General features: G+C 44.9%; 1 protein-coding gene across 1 annotated transcript in view; it reads right to left on the reverse strand.

Annotated features, from left to right (window-relative positions):
* Nucleotides 1–18460, reverse strand: part of RPS6KC1 (ribosomal protein S6 kinase C1) — a 388511-nt gene that overhangs the window by 79886 nt on the left and 290165 nt on the right. The window contains exon 16 of the transcript XR_012122859.1: nt 15606–15716. The gene's annotated coding sequence lies outside the window, so the exon portion shown is untranslated. The remainder of the gene's footprint in view (nt 1–15605; nt 15717–18460) is intronic.

Below are 18460 nucleotides of genomic sequence, written 5' to 3' on the forward strand. Positions count from 1 at the left end.
CAGAGCAGGGCCTCACAGAAGCCACAGTGCTGGATGTGGAGCTCCACAAGGGCCCTCAGGGGCCAAGGAGATGCAGCATGGGGGTTGGGGGGAAACGGAAGGCTCCAAGAAACCTTCCTCCCACCTCAGACTTTCAGGGAGGTTATACATGACACAGTAAAAGCCCATTTTACTTACAGAAAATATCTTTTCACATATTCATTCCACAAATACTCAGAGAACACCTGCTGCGTGTCCAACATGGTTTTGGATACTAGGCATCCAGTGAACAAAAGAGACCGGGTCCCTGCTCTCGGGTGACTTTCAGTGCCCTTGGCAGTTATGGACAAACAGGCAGCCACAACCCGGTGTGGAAATGGGGCCAGGGCTCAGTGGGACACATACCCCAGCTTTGTTGCTCTGCAGAGCTAGTCTGAGGAGGCTCGCTCATTCTAGAACAAGCAGCTTTGCCTTGGCGCTGACAAAGCCTGAACACCAACCTGCATCATGAAGATAAACAAAATGGCCAGGGCAGTTATTCGATTGACTTGAACATAACAGAGGTTAAAAATGCCGAGTCCTGCCTTCCTCCAGAATGGCCTCAATTCAATCCATTTTGCTAGACACGTGCTAACTACCTCCCAGAGGCAAAGCCCCACACTAGGCACTGGACAAGCATCTGGGAGACTATGGAAAAGAAAGGCGCTCCCACCAGGAGAATGGCTCTGACGGCGATAAAACAGGCCCGCATCTTTGGGTCCCTTTGACGGCTGAACTCTGAGATTACAACCAAACTCATACCTCAGCCTTGACCTTGACTTGGCCTGCTGAAGGTCATTAACGCCTCCTGCCCTCCCAGCCTGAGCTGGAGAGGTGAGAGGAAAAGACAGAAGGTTTTATTATACCACCCAGGCCATGTCTGCCAAGTTCTCCCCACAACCGCTTGAAAAAAAAAAAAAGATGGAGTGAAAGGGAATTGGAAAAATGGAACCCCCTACATCCCAGAAATATTACTTTCATGAGCTGTATGAATTATTTAACAGACAGCTGAAAAGACCAAACTCAACAGAAGAATACAAAAACCAGCTCGGTACAGACACCTTCCCTAAAGCCCCTGACAATGAAATGTATTTTATGCCACAGATCAACATGCCAGAGAAGGAGGCTTCGGAGACAGACACGCATAGGGACCATTAGCCCCTTATCTCTCAACCCTTTGCCACCAGCATCCAGATCTCTGAGCCCAGGCAACCCAGGGGGAGAGAAGCGAAAAGTGTGTATACAGTAAGTGTTGGTTAAACGACCCCACCGTATTCTTATTTGCTGGAGGTTTTAGGGAGCAGATGTAGGACTGGCAGGGCTTGGAGCTGGCAATATTGTTCTAGTTCAGTCAGAGCCAACGGGGAAGGAAAAAAGCCACACACACACACACACACACACACACACACACACACACACACACAAAGCTGCACTTGGTGTATGCTCCTCGGTGTGCGTGCATGCTCCTGTGCCATCCACTCATCCAAGGTCCCTTCGAGTCGAGCTGACCGATGCAAAACAAAGCTTGGGGCTGGGCCAAGAGAAACACAGCTTCTCCCAGGAGCCACACATGGGTGTCTCTCTGTGGCTGCGGGCTGCAAGCCTCCTCCCCTGCAGGAACGAGGAGGGGGCAGGGGCGGCACCTCACCCCCTGCGGGCTTGGTGCTCTCTGTCGCTAGAGAAAGGGCAAACAAATGGAGAACCAGCTCTAAAGGCGGCCAGCAGCAGTGAGGCAGCACTGCAGCTGCCAGGCAATAACTTAGATAGTTACAGCTGCCATCACCTAGTTCATGCAAGCTTTTTAATATCTTTTGGCAGCTCTCGGTGTCACAGCACAAAGGGAGAGTTGGCACTTCGCGGCACACTTTGTTTGACATAACTGTAGGCAGGACCCAGCTGATACCTTCAGTAATATGGATGGGTTTGCTCTTAAGGTGTGTTTTAGTAGATCAAACAGTCCCCCCACAACTCCCTGTCTCTCTCTCCCCTCTGCCACCCCTCTGCTCACTTTTAAGGTACATAACACCACTAAATCACATGTTGGGAACCAGACCAGACTGATGGGAAGACTCGGTGGGTGTAACATAAGGTTGGCCCCTTAAGCACCCAGCTAAGGAGGAAAGGAGAGGAAAGGGGGAAAGAGGAGAGAAAAAGACACTGTGCTCCAGAACCCCTCCCAAGCTTTGCCAGGACCTTCAGCCCATGCTTTCAGAATTCTAAAGAAATCAGAATGCTACCATCTTACCACCTGCTCTTAACTCTAAAGTTATTCCCTGCTTGCCAACCACCCCCTCCTCCAGTCCCACCTACCCCGGAACAGTTTGCTCCAGTACGTGCCTGCTCTGTGTGACTCTTCCAAGGGCCAAGAGCTAAAAAGCACTTTGCAGAAGTGCTTCCCAAGCCTAAGGAGTTGTTACGACAATTCTCTGTGATCCCAGGCATCCTTGTTTCCAGGATCCAGGAGCCTTGCTGGGACCTAGAGAAACAGTCTTCTCTAAGACCCCACAGCACAGATGGGCATAAAGCGAACATGTGGGCAAAGGAGGAGCCCAAGACAGCTGCAGGGAGGAAGGAGAGGTTGGGTAGACACTCTGCCCCAGCTGAGCTGTACGTGGTAGCGACATTTGGACACAGAGGGAGAATCACCACTTCTCTGGTCTGACCACTGGTCCCCCCTCAACACACACAGCGCATTCCCTTTGTGCCTTCCTCCGAATGGTGGCTCTGCTTGCCTGCTGGATGCTTTGGAGGAAGCCACCTGGAAGGCAGGCAGAGAGAAGAAGCCACGTGATTATCAAGGGTGATGACGGGCCCCCTACTGGGTGACATATTAGTTTTCTTGGGCGGCCATAACCAAGTGCTGTAAACTGAGTGCGTTAAACAACAGCAACTTACTGTCTCATGGTTCTGGAAGCTACAACTCCGAGACCCGAATGTCAGCAGGGCTGGTTCCTTCCGGAGAGTGTGAGGACTATCTGTCTCATGCCTCTTCCCCGGCTTCTGGCAGTTGGTTGACAATCTTTGGAGTTAAGCTTGACTTGAAGAAGCAAAACTCAATCCCTGCCTTCATACTCACATGGCATTTTCCCCATGTTTGTGCTTGGCCCTGTGTTCAAATTTCTCTTTTATGTAAGGACACCAGTCACACTGGATTAGGGGCCCCACCCTGCTCAATATGACCTCATCTTAAATAATTACATCCGCAACAACCCTACTTCCAAATCAGGTCACATCTGAGGTACTATGGGTTAGGATTTCAATGAATGAATGGGAGGGGGGGAGCCACAGTTGAGTCTGTAACAGATGGGTACCTAGTATGTCAATATATTCTAACCCTTTAACAACTCTGCCAGGTAAGTATTATCATCCCCATTTTACAAAGAATGAAAGTAGGGGTCAGAAAGGTCAAGGAACTTTGACAGGAGGATCTACCTGAATGTAACAACCCATCCTTTGTTAAGAAGTGTGCCAGGGCCACACATCTGCCTAGGACTCATGATGGGTCTCTCTCCCCCTCAGCCTTCTCTTGATGAGCCACTTTGTCTAGAGAAGTCTGTTCTAGAATCTCTTGGTTCTTCAAGATTCCAACATAAATCACTCACAAAGCTGTGTTTCCTCCAGTGTCAATGTGCCAGGTGGTCTGCAGGTACAGACCCTTGGCTGGGTATGGAAGGCAGGGTGTGTTGGCTGTAACCTGGCTTTCTTATTCACACACTACCCCTGCTTGACAGCATTCTTCTCTTCTCCTGGCTCTAAAGGAGACAGGATACTGTGTTCTTCATGATCATACATTCAAGTCACATTCAATGTTCATTTATTATTTGTAAATATTAAATAATGGTGGAGCAGTACATGCCACCTAGTTGCATGCAATAAATGTCACTTTTCCATTTCCTCTTTCAACATGCCTCCAAACTTTCTCTCCCCACCGTCACTACTGTCTGCTCAGGGAACATAAGCTCATTGTTCTGCTGATGAGAACAAAACCCAATGCAATTCAGCAGGCAACTGCTATGTACCTGATCATCACCGAAATGAATAAACAAACAGCATTTATTGATCACTTCATGACAGCCATAGTTCAATCAATTCATATTAATTAGCTCAATTAATCCTCTGGGAAGGAGGAGCCATTATTATCCTTATTTTATCAATGAGGAAACTGAGAACAAAAAGGCTAAGTGATTTGCTATAATTCCTTGGGCAAAGCCAATTAACATACAGAACTCTGTTATTATTTTACCTACTAGAGCTTTATGTACCCAGAAGGAGATCTGAATTAGGGAAAAGTCCTGGTGTGGCTGTCTTGTAGGAAATGTGGCTTTATTGGGTGGAAACAACACACCTCAGTTAACCTCGGGGAGGGACCCCTCAGTCACCTGACAGAGGGCCTGGCAGACCTATCCAAACATGAGCTGCGAATATAGCTCTTTTATGAGAGCTAAACACCGCTCCTACTATTCTATTAGGTCTGTTCTTGCAAATGCTTCTTCCCTTGATAGTGTAAAAATATAAATCAATGCCCCAAATTCCAAGTTTTAGTAGAAAGTCCAAATGAATGGGATTTTCCTCTATATTCAACATTTTCCAAGATGTTCTCAAGTCTAGAAGTATGACCTCACCACAGAGGTAAACATGATATTCAGGGATGAGACTCCCTTCCTCTCAAATAAAACAAGAAAATTTGTATTTCCTGTTTCTGTACCCCCAATCACAAACGCAATGCCTTTTGGCCCTCTTGCACGGAATGATTTCAGCAATTTCCAAAACAAAATTAAATCCAGTGCTCGCTTGAGAAATGTTCCACCTCCTGGAGTCACAGCATTTAATATTATTATTCACTTATTATTATTATTCAAAACAAATAAGAATGATAAAACATCAGTTGGAGCCACTCCAGGACAGAAGGAACTGGAATATCTAATAAAAACCATAGTACTCCACAAATAGAAAGTGTTAGAAAATGCAGAAAAACAATGACAGAGGACATTCTGAACCTTCCCCCCAAACAGAGATCACCTGAAATAATAGAGCAGCAATAAATGTCCAGTGGAGCTGACACAGAGAGTGCTGTCCAGGGTGACCCCACTGAAAACCTCAGAGGGCAAAACATGAAGTGCCCAGCACAGAGCCTGGCACATGATAGGCCACCATTTTTCTTTCCCTTCCCCTTCTGGGTCATTCAGTGGAGTTTGTTTCAGTTAGTCTAAGCTTTCCAGCTAAGGCATCACATTAGGAATTCTTTGTTCTCTACTAGAAAATACCCAGTTACCCTCACATCCAGGAAACCTCATTCCAAAAAGGGCCTTTAAAGCCACATTTCAACCTGAGCAAATGTTTAACTCTGACTTAGGAAAAATCACAGGATGTTGAAAACCACAAACATTCCAAGGCTGCCCTTCCCAGAGGAGAATGTGGCAGGTTAGAGGCTGGTCCCCACAGCAGGTGCTGTGAATTCCTCCCAGAAGGAGGAGCCAGCCTTCCCTCAAGGGCCCTGACTGCCTCCCTTCCTGGATCCTCAAGCAGTGACACACCCACTCAGCCTGATCTGAACAGAGCCTCCTTCCTGAGATGTCTGCCTTCCTCAGTTCCTAGGTGAAAGGGTTTATTCACAGATGACTCACTTTACCTAGGCTGTTCCCAGAAGGAAAACAGGCAGGGACAAGGAGGACCTGAGGCCCTGGGGGCCTGGGGGCCGCTGCGCCAACTTGTACGCACTCTCTTCCATGTTGCTCAACCGTCAACTCTCAATGCCATTTTTTGACCTTGGGCAAGGGGGGAAGGGACAAGTGAAGCCGAGCAGGAGGTGAGATTCAGAATGGTTTGTATTAACTGTGAAATGGGGTGGGGGACTATGGGACCAAATCTTATTTATATTCATAATAATGCACCTAATCCTCGCATGCAGTTGGGGAAGTTTCCTTCCATCGTGGCATTACTAATGTAGCCAAAAAAGTTTCTTAAAGGAAACAATCTAAATATCTAACAATTAGAAATTTGTTAAGTAAACCCAAATAACTGAATACAATGCAATAATTTAAAATGCTGTTTACAAAGATTTTGAAAACTGAGGACATGCTGATGACATAAAGTTTGATTAAAAACAGGATACAGGATACATTTATATGCTGCTTAATCTCAACTATATAAATATAGAAAATACATACACTACTAGATATTGCTTTGTCTGCCAGTATCCCCTTCACCCCTCCCCAACGCCAGCTTTTCTGGGAACTTTAGACGCACACATACGCACGCAACGCATGCACGCACACATACAGTTGCTGCAGAGGTGACATTATTCACAGTAGGCTGGCCTCTGGCCATAGCTGACTGGTCCAGGGTGGACATCTGACCCCAACAGGAACAATCCTCTCCTCCCTCAGTAATTCTGGAATTGGAATTGAGGGGCTCTGTCTCTTTCCAGACACAGAAATGATAGGACAGAATGGCAGGAATTGCAGAAGTGGCCCCATGTCCTGCTCTGTGGGCCACAGACCCCAGCAACCAATCCACAGAGAAAAGACGCAGGACGAGACAGACTCACAGGAAAAAACATGAGCCAGGGAAAGCGTCTTGACAGCACGTGAGTCCCTGCCACTCTTGCTGTGCCGCAGGCCTGGCTGCCTTCCTGCTTTGAGTCCAGGAGACAGACAAGCCCAAATCCTTATGATAAAGCCTCCTTTTTATCTAAGCAACTTGAATTGGATTTTGGTCATTTGTAACCAAAAGAATCCTAACCAATATGTGCTCCCTCAAATATATCTTACACATCTCCCCACAAACTTGAAAATGTTATTGGGAGGGGTGCGTGTTGCAAGTGATTTATTTTTGCTTTTCTGCAGTTCCCAAATTCCCTACTCTGAATGTCTTTATCATCTGATGTTCAGTGTCCATCTCTAAATCTGCCACCTTAATTTGCTTACACACAAATAAACTTGGAACAAGGTTGAGGGAAAACTTTAACGCCAAATATACATTTATGACATATATATTTGATGTCTTATATGAAGATTATATATATATATATATATATATTTCTATTAGACATGGAAACCAACAGCCAGGACATCCCCCCTCCCAGGAGCCTCTGCTGCTGTGGGGCTGCCTTTACTGTGCCCACCCCGGCCTGGGCCTGGCCTCCAAGTCATGCCTCCCATTTCAGTCTGAGGTCTCTTTCCACTAATTCGTTATTGAAAGGTCAGCCACTCGCTTATCTTAAATGAAGGGCAGGAAAAGTCCTTCCATCTTCCCGCGTGGGGTGACCACTTCTTACTGCCCTTGCTCCCCAAAACCAAGGTTATTACAGCCTTTCCTCTCTCCCCAACGAAGCCTTCGAAAGCTCTACTCTTACAGAAGCTGAGAGCAAACCCTCTTTTCTGACTGAGAATCAGAAAACTTGGCTGGCACACCCCCTAGTGGTAGCCCAATGAATCCCCCTCAATCACTACAGGGAAATGCACAGCATGGGTTTCCCAAAGTGTGTTCCACGGAACCCCCAGATCTGCAGGAAAGTAGCAGAGAATAAAAAAGTATTTCGTGTTTAAGTTAACTTTGAAAACACTGGGATAAATAAAAGCAATCATTTTTCTTTGTTGATGGGCTCTTCTAAGTCTTTGCATGCTAATGAACACTAGGAGTCTTAAAGATAAGATTTCTGCATGCAGTGTATCCCAGATTTATTTGATCAGATTTTGGGGAAATAATAATACGAGCTACCATGTATTTATTGAGCACACACTATCAATCACAGTATTGGCTTAAAGAGGTCAAACAACTTGTTTAGTTATGTTTAGATGACACCGAAGTCCATGTTCTTAACTAGTACAAGATCCCAGCTTTATATTTGTTCCTGGAAATTACTCTGCAAATTCAACTTGCATAAATTATGTAACTTACTCACATTACTCTACTTGTTTCCCAAATTACCAGTTATGCAATACTACACATCATCTCCCTGTGGCCACAAAGGGCTTATCTGACTGCCCTGGGGAAGCTTCAGTTTCCTTGGTAGTAGGGGTCAATGTCTCAACTCCACAGACAAAATCCTTTTTGAAAGTCTCAGCAAAATGGTCATGATAGAGTACCATGGCAGGGACCCTAATACATATTTTCCAATGATACTATGGAAAATACAGTAGACCACTTGGTTATTTCTTCTAAAAGAAGTTTGACTTCTCTGGAGTTTTATAAGACCTGTTGACCTAGTTTTAAGAGCAACAGGGCATTGCATGTTGCCTATCTGGGTTTTTGTTTCATCCAAAAATGGACATAATACCCACCTCATATATTTATATTGAATTTAACAACGTAACATGTTAAAAGCTTAATATTGATAGCATAGGGTTTTTGTTTGTTTTTTGTTTTCTTCCTTAGCTTCAAATAGAAGCCCAAAAGGTAACTTATTGGCTTACACATAACTTAAAGTTCAGGCTTCAGGCACAGTTAGATCCAGGTATGCAAATGAGACTATCATAAACCTGAATGCATGGTACTTGTATTTTTTGAGAAGGGCAATAGAATATAGTATTGTAAGTCTGACTTAGCCCCTTGTTCTGGTTGACATAGAGAGACACTGAAACTAATTACATGGGTGTCAGGAGTTTGGGGATGAACCCTCATTTCCACCACTGGCCTGCCAGCTACCCTTGTTGAGATTTGATTTTACCATCTGTAAAAATGGGAACACCACATCTCCTTTTCCACTTCAGTGGAAGCTGGAAGATGCAAAGCTTTCAAAGGCTTCTTTTCCTTAGAGGACTAAATAGTGTGATTTTTTTTGCTATTAATGTTCAGGGAGATAACACTTTACATTGGCAAAGCATTTTACAAGTACTTATTTGTTTTACAAATTTATCATTTAAAACTCCATAATTAGCCTGCAAAACATACATCTTTCACATTATAGCCACAGTTTAAAATCAGTCAATCCATAGAAGGGAAGGTTTTATATATGTATGTATATATGCATGTATATATACATATATCCACACCTGTATTTAAATTCACATTGTGTGTGTGTGCATGTGTGCATGTTCACAAGACACATATAAATGGCAAATAAGGAAACTTTAAAAAAACAGAAAGACAGATAGATAGATAGTCCCAGATTTTAAAACCACCCCCAAGGTAGAACAGGTGGTGAAAATATAATAAAACATGTTGCAAGGAACTTGTCATGAATTTTAAAAACAAAAACGCCTACAGACCAAATAAACTGCTCTGAAACTCGGCTAAATCTGAAGTTCCCGAACTATTTTAAATGACAAAGCAGAAGTTCCCGGGAGAGGGAGTCCAACAGAAATGGTCTGAGGGTGATTGCTAAGGATCTCAAGCAACAGAGCTCAAACAGACAGGCAGGCACCCAGCCTGCTCTCCCTGCCAGGATGGGCCACAGGCAGAGGTACCCAGCCCTGGGGCCAGACCACTTGCACAGGGACTGAGGATTCTAGCATAAATGGCCTCCAGGAGCCACCTGTACCCACCTCCCCACCTGGCCTGTGGCTTCTCATTGGATCTGAAGGCAAACATTTGGGTGATCTGACCAGGGCCTGGGCCGAGCCGTGTGAACATCCACTTCCGGGTGCCCTATCTGAAGGCAGGCTGGAGGTCCCCACCTCTCTCTGCAGAACCCATCTTTGCAGACCATAGTCATTCATTCAGCACTACCTCCTGCCTGGCCTTTATTCTTGGTCAACAAGAGTTTTCACCTCCACTGCCTCTCTCCATTAGTCAGACACACCAGGAGCGACGCGGAGTCCACAGTAGGATTTCATCTGCAGTGAGGAAGAGGGATAGTGATCTGCCAGAATCACAAAGCTGGACTGACAGTCCAAGACTCCTGCCTCCCACTCCACTGCTTTGCATACTACGATATGCTCATTAGGACCATCCAAGGGATAAGAGGTGGGGGAGGGCTCAGCATTCTGGTCCCTTGACCCCAGGCTCACAGATTTAAAAATCTGAAAAGGTCAGGCCAGGGGTGGAGGAGGTAAGTGTGTACTACAGCTAACGGGGAAGCCCATGCCCCCATTTCAGGGTGAGCAGCCACCGCTGGACACCAGCAAACTGTTGTTATGCAGGAGACCCCAGCGATCTGAATCTTTATGTGCACTAACCTGATTTTCAAAAACAAAACGCCATCTGAACCTAACACACCCATCTGCAGACTGCTTCATGCTGCAGGGCCCCAGTTGAAATCTCTGTCTTGTTTGGGTACCCAATGCTCTGCCCTGTCCCCATCTCTGAAGGCCAAGATGTAATCAACTGAAAGAGCGCCAGCCGAGAGATGCAAAGGGAGTCAGCAAACCTGAGTTCAAGGTCTGACTCTTGCTAGTGGCATGACCTTGAGCATGTCATTTAATCTCCCTGCTCCTGTTTTCTTATGGGGCTAATAATATTTCCCTTGTTTCCTCAGCCCTCTCAGGGCTCTCACTCAGGAAGAGTACGTCGGCCTCCAACTCCACACTATGCACCCAAAGTGCTTCTGTTCAAAACTGCTCTCCTCTCTTCCTTTACTGCACTGTGATCTTATATCAAACCATGAAACTGGGGGCTCCTCATAAATTAGGGTGAACCATCCTTGTTCTGTCCAGAGTATACAAACACATAATGAGAGCTCAGTTAATCTTATTGAATTAAACAATAGACCAACCAGCTTCTTGAGCACTGCTTATGTGCCAGACACTCTATTAGGCACTAAGCAGACCACAAAGAATCATACTTTAAAAGAAGACATATCCTGGTGGGGGAAACAGACACATGCAAAACAGTCAGGAACAGTGGAGCTCCAAAGCGTGCTGATGTGAGCTACAGCCCAGGACCCCAACTGCACCAAGAAGGAGTAAGAGAAATAAGACCTCTTCCCTGTCCTTTCACAGCCTCCTTTATGCTTTTCTTGGCCCTAGAGCTTAAAAGACTCATCTCCCCATACAACAATTCCTTAGAGATAAGACGTACACCACAGTGAGTAGGCGCAGAATTAGAGCAGCTCTCTAATTCTATTTAGGCACCATCTTATCTGCTGGTCTGAAGGGTTACTGGGGAAATGCAGGCTGCATCCCTGTTACATCTTCTTGCTTGTGAAGCCAGGAGAGCCGACGCCCACCCAGACCCTCATTTCTCACCCCCGATTAAGTGACCGGTTCCCAGGGTCGACCAGGTATCAAGCATGTGCTAATTCTCTAATCTGGTTTGTCCTTGGAGGGCCACCCCATCCTGCTGGCCACACCAGCTGCCTAAGGGAGCACAACTGAGGAGAGATTTGGCAATCATCCAGTTAATTTGATCAGTGGAGACAGCCAAACAAATAATCCAGGCCAAAAATGTCCAGATCAGCTGTCTACATGGATCAAATTCCACTTCACTGGCACAGTAAAGGTTCAGCCTTGAGAATGGGTTTGATGGAAAAATATGTCCCAGTGTCCCGGCATCCCTGGCTGAAGCGGCCTCCAGCAGGATTGTCAGCTTGGCTCCATTTCTCTGTGACACCCCCTCCTTTCCCTGAGGGGCTGTTCCCCTCCCAGGTAACTCTACCTCACTCGTTGGAGCGTGGCCCCATGGGGCAAGGCCCTTTGGCATCCTTGCCTCTAAACACTGATGTAGAGGCTGTACCTTCAACAATTGTCAGAACTCATGGTAGGCTATGGGAAGACATGTGGCTGACATCACAGCCAGCATTCTCATTAAAACAGACTACCCAAACTGACAAGCTTGTTTCTTAGAGCAACCGCCTTCCAAGTATCAAATTCTCTTATCACTTTGGACGAGGCTCAGCTCCATGTAATGAAAGTTAGAACACAAGGATTTATTCTCTCATGTAAAAGAAGTCCACGTTTAGGCAGGGCTGGAACCTCCACAAAGACACCAGAGATGTAGGCTCCTTGCATCGTTCTGCTCCAAGATGCCTATAGTGTGAAACTCCCATCATTAAGGTCCCCTCATGATAAGACGTGATTGCTAAAAATCACATGACCAAGCCTAACTGCAAGGGATGCTGGGATATGTAGTCTTTCATCTGAGATCACTGCTACAGAAAAAAAATTCAGGATTCTGTTACTAAGGTGAAAGGGGAGAATGATGTTGGAGGAAGCCACTAGCAAACTATGCCACAATTTGTTATTTGTTTGCATTTAAGGCTCCCCAATCACAGCTCAGCCCACATTTTATTTAAATTTGTAACTCCCCAATGCCTACCACAATGCCTCTCACAGATTAAGAAATCAACAAATATGCATAGAATAATCACTGAAATCCACACTGAAGAGGTTTTCCATTAGGACCCTAACTTAGACAGTATTTCAAGGATAATTTTCACCTAATCACCATGATCCTTTTTATTCTTTTTGAAGATGTTTTTTCTTCTCATCTACCCTCCTTAAACCAGCTTCTAGAGTTCCAATCAAGATCTTAGAGTGCCATTTAGAGCCATACTCGTCGAAGTGTGGTCTAAGGACTGCTGCCGATCTGCAAACTATAAATCAACAATGTCGCTAAGTAGTGTTTAGTTCAGCTTAGACTTCCTCGATGCAATGCTTTTATTTGTATTCTGGAGTAAGCTCCTTATCTTAGACCTTATCACAGGCCAGTAAAAATTGAGTAGCACTGATTTAGAGGCTGTACCTTCGAGAACTCACAGTGAAAACATATGGTTGAAATTACAGTGGGCATTCTCATTAAAACATACAATCTAAATTAAAAGAGATAGGCAATCATGATTTAAAAGGACTTTGATCATGTATATAAAGGAGCCAAATCCAGCCCAAAAAAATGTTATTGGAAATCCAGGTAAACCTTACTCTGCCCTGGTCAAGATGGGGCAACCATACTTGGTAGCATGTGTCAAAAAAGACTTAAAGGTGTTAGTCGGCTGCAACTCATGAAGTTCAACACTGTGTCACAGTCACATGTAATTTTAGGGTGCATTAATAGGAGCATTAAATTTAGAACAAAGGAGATAATGATCCTACTCTACTCTGTACTAGTCACTACATGCATGGAATATTGTGTCCAGTTGTGAGCACACCCATCAGGAGGAGTGTTGGGGAACTGCACCTCATGCAGAGGAAAGCAACCTCAACAGTGAAAAGATGCAAAACCATGTCATGTAGAAACAGTTCAATGAACTAGTGATGTTTAGCCCCATGAGAGGACTTGGAGACCATGACCTCTATCTTCAAATATGCAAAGAGTTGTCAAGTAAAGAATAGATTAATCTTGTTCTGGGAAATGCAAGGGCATAGAACCAGGACCAATGGGTAGAAGAGCTACAAAGAAAGATTTAGGCTCAGTATCAGCAAGAAAGTTCTGACAACCAAAACTGTCTCTAGATGGAGTGGGCTATCTTAGAAGGTCATGAACTCAGCCACCCAGGAATTAAAGCCAGGCTGGAGAAGCTTCCCTGTGGCACAGGGCAGGGTCAAGGGCCAGATGATAGTTGGGCTAAAACCTCCAGCTAGAGTCACGCCCTTCCTGCAACTCTGTGATCTCTGTTCTACAGCAACATCTTAACAGCCACGCCTCATGTGGTCATATGGCTTGACGGCTTCCTGTCCAAAAAGCCCTTTCCTATTCATTGTCTCCGTTGACTCTCACAGCTCTCTGGGGTAGACAGAATAGACTGCAGACGAGAGAATGCCATCCAGTTAAGCATCCAAGTCAGGACCTGCCTCAGGTCACTTGATCCCCAGCCCATTGGTCGGAAAAGGATCACCAAGAGAAATTTCCCTCTTGATGAGAGATTGACAAACCAACAGGAGGAGACCCCCCACAGAGGAGCAGGACCCCCCAGAGGGGACAGCTGAGCAGGAGCCATTGGCTCCTGTTGGCTCTTCCAGCCTTCTCTAGCTGTTGCTCCCACTTTAAAAGGCGCAACTGCAAGTTCATTCCCTATATTAGGAATGAAGGCTCCAGGTAGGTGTTGGCAAACTATAACCAGTGGGCCAAATCTGGCCTGCCACCTGTTCATGCAAATAAAGTTTTATTGCAACACATCCTTGCCTATTCATTACATATCGTCTATGGCTGTTTTCCTGCTATACAGACAGAGTTCTGTAGTTGCAACAGAGGGCATTTGGCCCACAAAACCTAAAACATTTATTGTCTGATCCTTTACAGAAAAAGGTTGCCAACCCTTGCTCTAGGACATCAATGTGGAAATATGGATCTAGTTAATGTGCTTGACTGTAATGGACAACAAACATAAGAAAAATCTTGCAGGACTGGGAAACCCTATCCAGGAAGCAATTCCTTACACAACCATTTACTAATGCAAGAGAAAGGGATGCAAGTCTTTCACAGAACAAAAGTTTTATCTTCTGTCTGTTGGATTTTGATATACCACAGCCATAGGGCATAGCTATTATGACTATTTAAAGCATATATAATAAACCAATTGTTCCATCACTGTGTCTATTTGTAATAAGCACTGCGGCATGGTTATGAAAAAGAGCAATGCAATTCTTTTTTTTAAAAAGAGCAATATTAGGACCTAATTAGCCACTGAGCCCAGGCTGATAGCAGCTTATCATACCTTTCAGCCCAAAGAACGCTCAGGTGGAAGGGAGAGAGAGAGAGAGAAAGAAGAGGGAATAAATAGCTAATTATGATAAACTGGTTTCCTTGGTAACTCTGTTTATAACCGCAATGATGTTGCCATATTTTTAATGATAAACACAAAGGTTCGATGTGAGATTATATAACACATACCATCTCAGTGCTGGTTCTACTCTAGCAAAGGTGAAGCCAGATACAAATGTGAAATTTTGTGAGGCTGAGAAAATTAGAGAAGCTTTCTCTAACCCCCACCCCAAACATCTGTCGTTAGTTCATTCTCTGGGTACCAAAGCTCTCAAGAATATATGGAAACAGGTATTTATGATGCTTAATGACTCCTATGTGACCATCCAACCCATTTACTCTTCCTCAGCTGGGGTGCCCCTTGGTCCTTTTTGACCAGACCTGTGGTTTGGGGAGGGACATGCAGTGAGTAACAGAGCAGGAATGAGCCATTTCACAAGGCTGTCAGCCATCACAGTCGACCCTGGGATCACCAAATTTGTGAGAATAACATTTTGGCTGAAATACTTGGGTCCACTGGCAGATACTGCAGATTGAATCACTAAACCAGGGGTTGGCCACTATGGCCCATGGGCCAAATCCAGCCCATTGCTGGTTTTGGTAAACAAAGTTGTACTGAAACACAGCCACACTCATTCGTTTATATATTGCCTGTCATGGCTTTCATGCTACAAAGGTAGAGACAACCAGGTGCAACAGAAACCATATGGCTCACAAAGCCTAAAATGTTTACTATCTTACCCTTTACCAAGAAGTTTACTGAGCTCCATGCTAAACACCCAGATTCTGACCCACCTGTGCTTTGATTTCCTCTATGATAGAAGCCAAAACGCAAAATACTAAATGTCAGCTTCCTCCATGGCTGGAGAGACAGTGTGAACCTGTTCTGGCCAATGAGATGTAGGTAGAAGTCCCTGTTGTAGACGTTCTCTCCATGAATGCCCTTTCTCCCCCACAAAAAAGGGCAAAGGCTATATAAAAGGAAGCATTTTGCATCTTGCCATTCTTACTTCTATCTTCTCTGCCAGATGCCCTCTGCCTGGAACACAAACACAACAGCTGGAGATGCAGCAGCCATCTTGCACCCATGAAGACAAAAGTCATCTCTAATCACGGTAGACCTGGAAGACAGAGGAGTTGGTCCTTGTTAACATTCATGAGTTGGTGCCCAGCACTGGATTATGTTCTCATTAGGTCCAGACTTCTTGTTCTGTGAGAAAAATTAACCTCTTCCTTATTTAGTTGCTCTATAAGGGTTCTCAACTACTCACAACTGGACTGAATCCTAACTGGTCAAGGGAATATATAGAAAGTGGTATTGGAGCCCAACAAGTTGGATGATGATGTAAAGGTAGAATTTGAACAAGAGTAAGAGTGAGAGAGAGATTAACTGGCCAATTGAGGAAGTGGAGTTGTATCTCTGAAGGCTAGAATTTCAAGGAATGAGATGTCAGTCCCAGAGGTAAGGCTGCTGGTAAATGTGGTGCAACACTGTGATGACCTGGCTCTAAGGATGTTGGGAACCAGTTGTACCCACCAGGATTCAACCATGTATGTGATCTTATTGGCCTCCTGACCACATGTTCACCTACAGCATGACAGCTGAGTGGAGCAGAAAAGCATGCAGACTCTGGGGCCGGAGTGCTTAGGACCTATCACACCTAGCTGTGTAACTTCAGGTGAATTACTTAACTTCTCTGTGCCTCAGTTTCTTCATCTGTAAAGAGAAATAACAATAGCTCTTACCTAATACAGTTACTGTAAAGAGTACATGAGTTAAAGCCTTTAGAACAGTGCTATATGGTATGTAAAATATAAGCAGTAGCTATTTTTCCAGTTACTATTGCTGTAAAACTAAATGCCCCAAAACTAAGCATCCTGAAATAAACATCTCATTATGCCTGTGATGTTTGTGGGTCAAGACTTTGAACAAGGCATAGCCAGGGATGGCTTATCCCTGCTCCATGATGTCTGGAACCTCATCTAGGAAGACTCAAAGGCTGGCAGTAAGTTGACAGCTGGGCTGGACTGGTAGGAAGGCTGGTTCACTCCCACATCTAGCAGCTGCGCTGGAATGACTCAAAGACTGGGCAAAAGCATTTGCATGTGGCCTCTCCATGTGGCTTGGTTTCTTTGAAGCATGGTAGCCTCGGGGAAATCAGATGCTCATGGGGCAGCTCAGGGCTCCGAGCACAAGCGTTACAACGAGCAAGGTGAAAGCCTCATGGCCTTTACGCAGAATCAGAAATCACACGTCCCCTGTGCCTACTCTATCAGTCAACACAATCTCATAATCACAATCACACGCCCACTTAATTCACAGGGAGAAGAATCAGACTCCGCCTCCTGATGGAGGAGTGGCAAGGTATACTGCAGAAGGGCAGGTGGGGAAGAAGAGATTGCCCTGGTCATCTCTGATCAACACACTCTGCCTGGGCTATTATAAGTATTTCTGCTCCATAAAATTATGAACTAGTTTATCTCTGCTCTCAAACTCCCTTATCATTCCATTGATACAGCAAAGAGCGTGGCTGTAGAAACTGTGCTCCAGTGTGGTTTCCCTGCTCCTGAAAAACTATACACTAGTTGAGGAAAGAACTGTGCCCTCCATTGCATCTCTGCCAACATGTATAGAGCTCTTGCTACATAAAAAAGTGCTTACTTAATTTTCTTAAATGCATAAATGACTGAATCATACACTAATAAATAATCACATAAAAGCACAATATCCTACAACACATGTGGGATTGGCAGACATTGCCAATCAGTCCCAGATCTTCATTCTTCCCTTCTTCCTTGGTAACAAAAGACAGATTTTATATCAAAGGATAACAGACTGTGTTGTTCATCCTTCCTTGTAGTTAGGTACAGGCATGTAACCATGTTCCAGTCAAGAAAGTGAAAGAGAAAGTGCTGTATGAGACATGTACAAAAGTTGCTCAAAAGTTGCTGACTACTCTAAGAGAGTCCTTTTGCCTTCTCCCCTTCCTCCTCCCACTTCCTGGAATGCAGATGAGACGGCTGGAATTTTAGCAATCATCAGGTGATCCTGAGGATGGAAACCAATGCCAAGGGTATCAGAGCAAAAAGCAAGAAGCCTGACTTCCAGATGACTTTGCTAGAGCTTCATGAGATGCGCCTCAGAAGTTGTTTAGCCACTGCAGTCAGGTCCCTTCCTAGCTGCCAGATGAAATTCCTCTGGTACACACAAAGAGCCTCTAATAGGATTATATAATCACTCCTTCCTCTGAACTCTTGGGGGACTTGGGACCTTTCCTGTGATGTTGACCACACAGTACCTGGCATTATAGTACTACTTATTTAATCTCTCTAGTATATCATGATTCTCAAACGCTAGGAACCACTCTACCCGTCCTGGAGTCCATACACAGCCCACGCGCAGTGCCTAGTGCTTACTTGTGACTTGAATCTACATTTTTGAGTACAATTATTATTGATCCTTTTATGAAGTATAAACTTTTAAAGGGATTTTACTATACTTGTGATTGTATGAATTGTGCCATTCCCTGGTCTCCCTTGGGTCCTAAACCTGGAGAGAATAACACATCATCTCAAGTTACCACAGGGAAGAACCCACCTAAGCTAACTTTAATTTAAAAATTAAGGATAGCATACTGGGGCCTTTCTTGTCTAGGGTAGGGCCACCACCTTCTGAACTACGTGGAAGAAGCTAGGCTACAACAAGGGGCAAAAACCAGCTGAGGCAAAGAGATTTCACAGATACCAGAAAGGGAGAGGGCAATGTTGAGTAACTGAGGCCCCACCTACTCTGCCTTCAGTTATGCAGGCTGCCTAGTGTCCTCCATGCACAGGAGCCACACTCCATTCCCTTTAACAGCTAAGC

The sequence above is a fragment of the Manis javanica genome, chromosome 11 (genome assembly GCF_040802235.1).
Source record: "Manis javanica isolate MJ-LG chromosome 11, MJ_LKY, whole genome shotgun sequence".
NCBI lineage: Eukaryota > Metazoa > Chordata > Mammalia > Pholidota > Manidae > Manis > Manis javanica.